This window comes from Lactuca virosa, chromosome 8 (genome assembly GCF_052849685.1).
Source record: "Lactuca virosa cultivar CGN04683 chromosome 8, Lactuca_virosa_CGN04683_v6, whole genome shotgun sequence".
In the NCBI taxonomy this organism is placed as follows: Eukaryota; Viridiplantae; Streptophyta; class Magnoliopsida; order Asterales; family Asteraceae; genus Lactuca; species Lactuca virosa.
In genome coordinates, this window is record NC_136433.1 from 152,688,890 (window position 1) to 152,698,391 (window position 9,502).

Consider the following 9,502-nt stretch of genomic DNA (forward strand, 5'->3'; position numbering starts at 1 on the left):
TTTGACCTTTGACCAGGGTTTTGACCAAGTTCGACCTGAGGGTATTTTGGGCAATATTTTAATAAAATATCATTGTTTGTTGTACAGGTGCCCCGTAGAGTTGGTACGCGGAGCTGTGGTGTGATCAACCATCTTTTCAGACTGAGAGGTGAGTTTTCATCACTGTACTTATGGGTCAAAGGCACCAATGCCGGCCCACTGATTTATGTATCCTTTTTTAGAGGATGTTGATTTGATGAATTGATCTATTAGAACTAAGTTTTAGTATATAGGATGTTGGTATGCGATAGTGATCTGTAGATCTACATGTTAGTCTGTTGACTGGTTATATGATTATTTGTTACTGTTATATATTGTTTGTTATGTACATGTCGACATAGTATGGTTAGGTTGCGGTGTTACTGCTTTGTGCGGAAGTCAATAAACCTGGGAGCAAGCTAGACAGAAACAGTCTGCCCAAAGGGGCAAGCCAGACTTATGTTGTGGGCTCGGGAGTAAGCCTGACATGAGCTGTGGGCATGAAGGCAAGCCAAACTCATGTTGTGGACTCGAGGGTAATCCAGTATGTTAGTTGTGGACCCAATATGCATGATGTTATATGTTTTGTTGTAGTACTTTAGGGGAACTCACTAAGCTTCATGCTTACAATTTCAGTTTTATGTTTCAGGTATTTCAGATGATCGGGGCAAGGCGAATGCGTGATTGTGCATACCCTTCTGGTTTATGATTTTTGATTTTGGGGAGACTCTGAATTTGATTATTACTCTTGAAAACAATGTTTTGTAAACAATTATAGTCTCTGGATTAGTTTTGAAAATTTGAAAATTTTACCCTAATTTTGGGATGTGTCACATCCCCATTTTCACAGCCAGAAAAGACCGATTTGCTTATGCTTTATTTGAAAATCATAGTATATTTTTAAAGAAATTTATTGCGGAATTTCTTCCCTGGAAAACATGATAAATATACTATGAAATCATTTCCAAAGAAATGTATTTTTTTTATATTAAAACTTTGGGATGTCATCGTCAATACAGAAACATAAGCTTAAATAGACTTTATTTACACTAGTGATTTACATCTCCTTTAATCTCTCAATGTAATGTAGCTTCATATCGACACCTATGATACAAATAAACTGAGTGGGTCAGGTTGGGAAACCTGGTGAGCACATAGGGTTTTCAACCCACAATAATATAATTATTATGTTTAATCATCAAACAATCAACCCAATTACCCATCCCCGTTATCTTCTTTATTCTTAAGGATCTATCATAAGTTCACGTCGTGAACTTCCATGAGTCATCCCATAGGCTTAGCATGTTTTTTCTAGCCTCGATTAGTGTCTTTGACTAGTTTCACTTCGTGGACTTAATGTTCACGTCGTGGACTTGAGGCGGCTAGCGTTTCTACCACGCGTCATGCCCTCAGACAACTATATATTCGGAAGGTCATAACATTTGCATACGAGCTCCGTTTTTTATGTTCTTTATATCCACGTGTAGATGGAGACGTACTATACAACTTTAGTTTAGGTCACCAAGGCTAAAAAGTACTTTATCGTAAACTCACTTTTTACGATTCCCGGTGTCGTGCAGGTTGCGAAACTTTGACAGGTCATAACTTCTTCGTTATAACTCGGATTTCAGTGTTCTTTATATGTACGGAAACCTTGTGACATATACTATAACTTAGTTAAGATTATTTATTCTAAATAATACTCTATCAAAAAGTCATTTTTGACGCTTATCTTCTCTAAATTGACTTGCCCGAATCTGCGAGCGCTACAATTATCTCCCCCTTAGGATGATTACGTCCGGAAATCATCAATGAAACAGGGCTTGTATAATGACTCCATACGTTATCTCTTCATCCTAGGTAATAAACGTAAATTCTATGTTTATTCGAATGGGTATCTAACTCTTGGACTTCTTGACTGCAGGCGGTGCTAAATCCAACATCTGCTCCTCATACTATGTTGGACTTTCAATTTTAACCTTCGAGTTACAATCTCGATTCTCATTGGAAACTCATTCTTCTTCTTAAAAGGCTTAAGATAAGTTCTTTGATTACCACAATAGAGTGATGTGTCATGTCCTTATGACCTCTCATCGTATGATGCAACGCTTAGACTCAGGTCTTTTAAATTCCTGAAATATACCTTTATTCATGTTCTAATGTGATATAATCACATTCTATCATGTAGCACTTCTAGCTACAGGCTTCTTACCTTAACAACGGTTGCGATACTTCTATTGGTCGCTTCGATTATCTTTCATTTCAATCATCTGGCTTAAGTCAGATGCTACATTGATCTTGGTTCTCTGAACCACGTAACATACTCATCTTAGTCGGACTCGATTTGTCATGACTACTAGGGTAAGATTAAGAATCATCTTCTTAGTCATTACCGAAACAATGGTAACGAAATACATGAACAAAACATAATCAATTACTATGGCCTTGGTAACCTTGTGACTTTCCCTAATCCAAGTGCGAGTCATGTGCTTCCAGTAGTATAGGCCTATACTACCTTTCACACATACTCATACTCGTCCCAAGTATTGTCTCGCAGTTCTCCAAGTCACCATACAACAATTTCACATAATCATTTAACACATCGAATAACATAACCAAGGTTTATATTATCACTTGAAACGATTACATATATGTTCAAGTTTACCCTACACTAGGCCTCTTATAATAGGCTACACCACATGATACTATCTATATAGCTACTTCATATCCCGACCCTTGGATATATAGATCCTCACTCTTGATCCCTTCCATTGGAACCTTCTTCGTCAGGGATCATCTTAGATGCTCTTGCCTTTGGCTTTAGAGGTGCATTCGCTCTTGCAGCTTCATTTTTCCTTGGGCGGTCCTTAGAAATATGTCCTTCTTCCCTACATCCGTAGCACATTCTCTTGTTAGATGTACACACATTGGCGTAATGCCTAGTCCTCCCACACTTAAAACAAGTCACCTTCCTGCCATATTTTCCAGAGTGTTTCTTCTTGCATTTATCGCACCATCTTGCTTCACCTCCTACTCCTCCAGACTTCGAGAAGTTTCTCTTCTCGTTGGACCTTGAAGATCCTTCAAATTTCCTCTTTTTGCCAACTTCAACCTTGTTAGTTGTTTTGTCTTTGATTATTTCTTCAATAGACTTAGCAACCCATATGGTTGCCACAAGAGTAGGTTCATGGCGTATTGACACAGTAAGTTTGTCCTTATTTTGTTGAAGTAAACGCCTTGTCTCTTCCATCTGCTGATCCAACATCATCTGTATCATTGCTTGTACTCCTGCCATCGTGATTGGCTTGGGTGTAAATGCTACTTCTGGTGCACGCTCAATCACTTGTGGCTCAGGCTGCGGGTTACCATTTCCAAATCCGCTTCGAGTACTCATCATGTCAATCTATACATGAAATTCAGACGTTCGGTGTGTAGTGACGAAAATTTCGATAGGAAAGCTTTTGTTTACAATAGACGTATAACTCTCCTTATTTCCCCAAAAAGTTACATGCTAGTTCTAATACCGTAATTAAACGTTTAGAAATCTAAGCACATAAAATTTTTAGATCCGGTCGGCAATAGACCATGGATCTGATCAAATAATAGCATCATAAAGCACATAAGGCTATAACATAAATCATTTAGCACATAAAAGCAATTTAGCCATCTAATCCTAAAGTAAGCTAGTGCTTGTGTCAATTCAGGTGTACTACCTATAATATAATAGACACGCTCCTCACGATCATCACTTAGCATTCTAAGTTTAAGTATAGAAATTTCCTAAAATTCCTAGTTTACTTAAACTAATGCTCTGATACCAACTGTGACATCCCCAATTTCATGGCCAGAAAAGACCGATTTGTTTTTGCTTTATTTGAAAATCATAGTATATTTTGAAAGAAATATATTGCGGAAGTTGTTCCCAGAAAACATGATAAATATATTATCAAAGCATTTCCGAAGAAATGTATTTTGTTTATATTAAAACTTTGGGATGTCATCGTCAATACAGAAACATAAGCATAAACATACCTTATTTACACTAGTGATTTACATCTCCTTTAATCTTTCAGTGTAATGTAGCTTCATATCGACACTTGTGATACAAATAAACTGAGTGGGTTAGGTTGGGAAACCTGGTGAGCACATAGGGTTTTCAACCCACAATAATATAATTATTATGTTTAATCATCAAACAATCAACCCAATTACCCATCCCCGTTATCTTCTTTATTCTTAAGGATCTATCCTAAGAATCGTCTATCATCCACTCATTCATTCCTAAGGATTGTCCTAAGAAATAGGCACGAAGTCCATCGTTGTCAGGGTTTGTTTAACAGGCACTAAGTCCGTAGTTGCCGAGGTTATCTATTAGGGTACTAAATCCATACAATTACCCTTATTCGGTTTTCGGTTTATTCGGGTTCGGGTCGGTTCGGTTCGGTTCCGACCCGAATAACATCCCTAGCTACCAACGTTCATTTATAAGCCACTAAGTCCATAGTTGCCAATTTTCGTTTATGAGGCACTAAGTCCATAGCTGCCAGGGATTTTAGAGCACACCGGGTGAACATATCGTTTACAACACCTACAGGTTGTGAGCCTACTAGTGTTCCACCGGATTGTCTAGAATAGTCTGTGGTTGTCATCTATACTCTACTAGATGATTGGGCCAACGCTTGGGTCAAGGGTTATCATCGTCTCTCACTTCTCATTATCATTTTGCATCTCTCCTCATCTATAACATCTTTCATCTCTAATTATTCATCTCATCTATCATCTACTCATCTTTACCCATTATAATTATAGGTATAAAATACGTATACAGTTTAAATCGAATAAAACATGTATATTTTGTTCATTCATCATAGATATCAAGAACACATATAATATGCACACATAGCATGTAATTTATATTAAATTCTTCATATCTATGTGTAAGATGAAAGTAACTATGCACTCACATTAGTAGCGTGATTTGATAGAATCTAACTAGAAATCGTCAACGGTTTGTGATCGTCGGGCTCGGGATAAGGAATGCCTTCAGCAAACGAGAGAGGGAAAGAGGTTTTGGTGTAAGGAGAGAAAGGGTCTCACTTGCTATTTATAAGCTGTTCTAGGCCCATTAACTTCGTGGACTTGATGTTAACATTGTGGCATGGTTGAATCACTCTGTAGGCTTGCCATCTACGTTCTAGCTTCGAAAGGTATCCGGATGACATTTCCAGGTCGTGAAATACCTAAGTTCACGTCGTGAACTTCCATGAGTCATCCTGTAGCCTTAGCACGTGTTTTCTAGCCTCGATTAGTGTCTTTGACTAGTTTCACGTTGTGGACTTAATTTTCACGTCGTGGACTTGAAGCGGCTAGGGTTTTTGCCACGTGTCATGCCCTCAGACAGCTACATCTTCGGAAGGTCATAACTTTTGCATACGAACTCCGTTTTTGACGTTCTTTATATCCACGCGTAGGTGGAGACGTACTCTACAACTTTAGTTTAGGTCACTAAGGCTAAAAAATACTTTATCGTAAACTCACTTTTTACGATTCCCGGTGTCGTGTCGGTTTTGTCGCGAAACTTCGACATGTCATAACTTCTTCGTTATAACTCGGATTTCAGCGTTTATATGTACGGAAACCTTGTGACATATACTACAACTTAGTTAATATTATTTATTATAAATAATCCTCTATCCAAAAGTCATTTTTGACGCTTATCGTCTCTAAATTGACTAGCCCGAATATGCGGGCGCTTTACAGATTTTGGAAACTGTTTGATAAAAACGATCCTTGAATCTATCCAAGTTTGTATTTATTGTTATTTTGTACCCTTAATCTATAACATCATTTGAATACAACATTGCTTAGAAAAGATGAATATATTGTAAACTAGTTGTGAGACTCATGTATTACATGGGTTAATTTAAAAAAAAGTTAAATATAAAGGTCAAAATATTTGAGAACTTTGAATTTATAAGAAAACAAGAAAAATAATGAATTATTATAATAAAAATGTTTTTTATCTTTTAAATTTAAACAAATAATTTAAATAAATAAAATAAATTAATGAGCTTTAATTTTGGGAATTTTAAAATTAAAAGGTAAGTTCATTAATGAAATTGATATCTATTTATTACAATATTTATTGCAATTATTACATTAAAATATTATGTGAAATAAAATAGAAAAACTCATAAAATGACATGTGGAAAAAAAATTAATTCAAAATAAATAAAAAACGACATTTGGCAAATTGAATAAGAGTGTGCCAAGTGGAAAAAAAAAACATTCATTTATTAGAGAGGATGTCATGAATCAAGTAAGAAGCTCTAAAAAGCAATTCAAGAAATTAGAGATACATAAAGTAGTAGGAGAAGGAGCCTGAACTGTCCTCGATACAAGTTGAGGACACTCAGACCTCAAATGACTCATCTGGTTGCAGTTGAAGCAAACCCGAAATCTCTTGGGGCAATCCATTAGCATATGCCCCTCCGTACCACACATGTAGCAGATAGACCCTGACCGACAAGGTCCCTCATGCCCCTTGCCGCACTTGCTACAAGTGCGTCCCTTCTGGCCTCCAGCTCTTGAGTCAGCAGGTTTGAACTGCTTAGTCATCGGCTGCGACTGTATTAGCCTCCTATCTCTCCCCTGAGTCTTCCTCTCCTCTCTCACCTGAGTCTCCAGCTCAATCTCCCTCCTCCTGGCATTGGTTTGCAGCTCAACCAATGTCCGATTGGAAGTGTTCGCCACAAACTCATAGATATCCCTCCTCATGATACTCAGATACCGACTGACACGTGCCTGCTCCGAAGACACGTGCTCAGGGAAAAACAAGGCCCTCTCATGGAACATCCTAGTGATCTAGGTCATCGTATCTGTCTTTTACTTGAGATACATGAACTCCTGGGCCAACCTCTCACTCTCAACCACTGGCACAAACTCGTCTCTGAACATCTCAGTACATCTCTCCCATGTCACCGCAGAACGCTCCGCAAGAGAATAGTCAGCCGTCACAAACTTCCACCAATCCTGCGCTCCCAAGTGAAGTAGGTTCAGCTCAAAGCGAACTCTTAAATTCTCCGGATAGGAGAAAGTGTAGAAACAACCCTCAATGTCTAAAATCCATATCATCGTGACAATCAGGTCCTGGGTCCCGTCAAACTCTGGTGGCTTCGTGTTTTTGAACTGCCGATACCACAACGAATCACCCCCTGTAGTCTCGCAGCAGCAACAGTTGCGGTGGCTGCGATAGCAGCAACCTCAGTGATGGCAAGATAACGCTCGTCAAAAGTCTTGATTAGTGTGGTCTTAACAGTCCCGAACATCTCTGGTATGGCCTTTATTATCGCTGCAGCCACCTCGGCAGCAATGATCCTACGAATCTCATCATCACTGACACGTGGTCTCTCGGGGTCACTGGAGCTTGAACCTTGAGTAACAACCATACTGAAACACACAATAAAACCATCTGAAACAGGCTAAAACGCATACACAACCACTTACACATTCCTGCAAGCTCCTTAGTACCCTAAGATTCCTTTTTGAGTCGCGGACGGATCCGGTGCTTTCAGTAGTACCGGCCCATTACTACCTTCCACATCAATCCGTATTTGCCTCAAGTCATCCTCTTAAGATCCTAAGTCACAAGAACTCTATTTCTCAAGGGTAGCTCTACATTCACCCTGCAGTTTCCTCAGAACCACTACTAAGCATCTAGGCACCCATCCTAGACTACACCCCCAACACCACTCTGCCTTGCAAAGTTCTCTGCTATCCTCACCATTTGCTTCCCGCATGCCAATTATACACAATACAGAACTAGATAGACAGTCGAACAAATGATTCTACCTCAAGTCCACAACCAAACAAGGAACAGGAAGAAAGGCTAAATCAAGCATTCTAAGGCTATAAAATCCTAACCTTGTACAATTATGCAGCATACACTAAACAAATAATAAGGATAGGTTCAATCTTGTAAAAGCAATCTCGAAGGCTAAAGGCATCTCAAATTAGGCAACCCTAACACACTCTTCCTGAAGGATCCTTAGCCTATCACCTAGCATGCAGTTCTATCAGTTCATAAGATAACAACTCAACACTACACATAAAATAAGTAGAGATATTTTGGGAAACTACCGCTCTAGCTCTCGATGATTGTACACACTGCTTCATCCGGTTTTCTCTTTTGAAATTCTTTGTTTCTTTTAAATTTTTTTTTTGAAAATCCTCAGATCTTTAGTTTGAGTTTGGAATCCCATGAGTGTTCATCCAAATCCCTCAAACCAGGCCTTTGATACCAACTTGTAACATTCAAAATTTTCAACAATTTTTTTCATTTTTGATTTCATATAAAAACATTGTTCATAAAAACCATCACAAGAAAATCACAGTGTCACATACAAATCATCATCAATTTATCAGAGTGTCCCAAAATATCTGGTATCATGAACTGCGGGCGAATGTGTACAATCAAGTGTTCGCTTTCCCGCAATCCTCAGAAATATCTAAAATACATTTAATCAACAACTGTAAGCATAAAGCTTAGTGTTTTTCCCAAAATACTACATAAAATACAACACAAAATAAACAATTATGGGTTATCAGCAACCCTAAAGACTACCCGAAGTCTCAGTGGGAAAACAGTACGCCCTGTGGGTTATAAGCAACCCTGGAGACTACCTGAAGTCTCAACACACATAAAGTAACACATATCACAGTAATAACATATTGAACCAACTGATCATCCCATATATGAATCTATTTTTCCACACATGTAAGAATAAGTGAGGAGACTCACCTCGCAGAGATGACTGATATAAATCACACCCAAACTGTCGAAAGTAGATTCTGCCTAATAATTACACTATCTAACCCTAATTACTAATTAAGGTAATTTTCATATTTCACTAATCCCAAGCCATGTCTAATCCATAAATTGTGCAAAAGACCATTTTCCCCTCCCAAGATCCAAAACCCTCACAAATTGTCAAAAAGGCACACTTGGTCAAAAGTCAACGAAATTCAACAGCGGCCGTACGCGCGACGTACACATCTCTACGTCGGGCGTAGAGTGTAGGGAAAGAGGAGTCGGGTTCGCAACTAGCTACGTTGGGCGTAGTCAAGATTACGCTCATCGTACGCGACCTTGACTCAAAATCCAATTTTTAATGTCTTAATCATTAAGACATTTACTCCAACCTCATATCTGATCCTTAAAGGATGTCCTAATCCATAAAGTCTATGAATTTATCCATTTGCATGGCTAAAGTGAGCTTAATCCCAAAATCCTAACATTTCACTTCACCAAAATCTCCATAACTCATATACGGAAGATAGGAAAGGACCAAGCTAACATTTCTATGACTTTAAGCACCCCAAAATGTCTGACAGGAAAACTAATATGCCCCGGAGTATTTCAAACTCACAAAGATCAAGGTTTTTGGGGAAAAAATGAACTTAAATCCAAGTCTAAACTAGATCT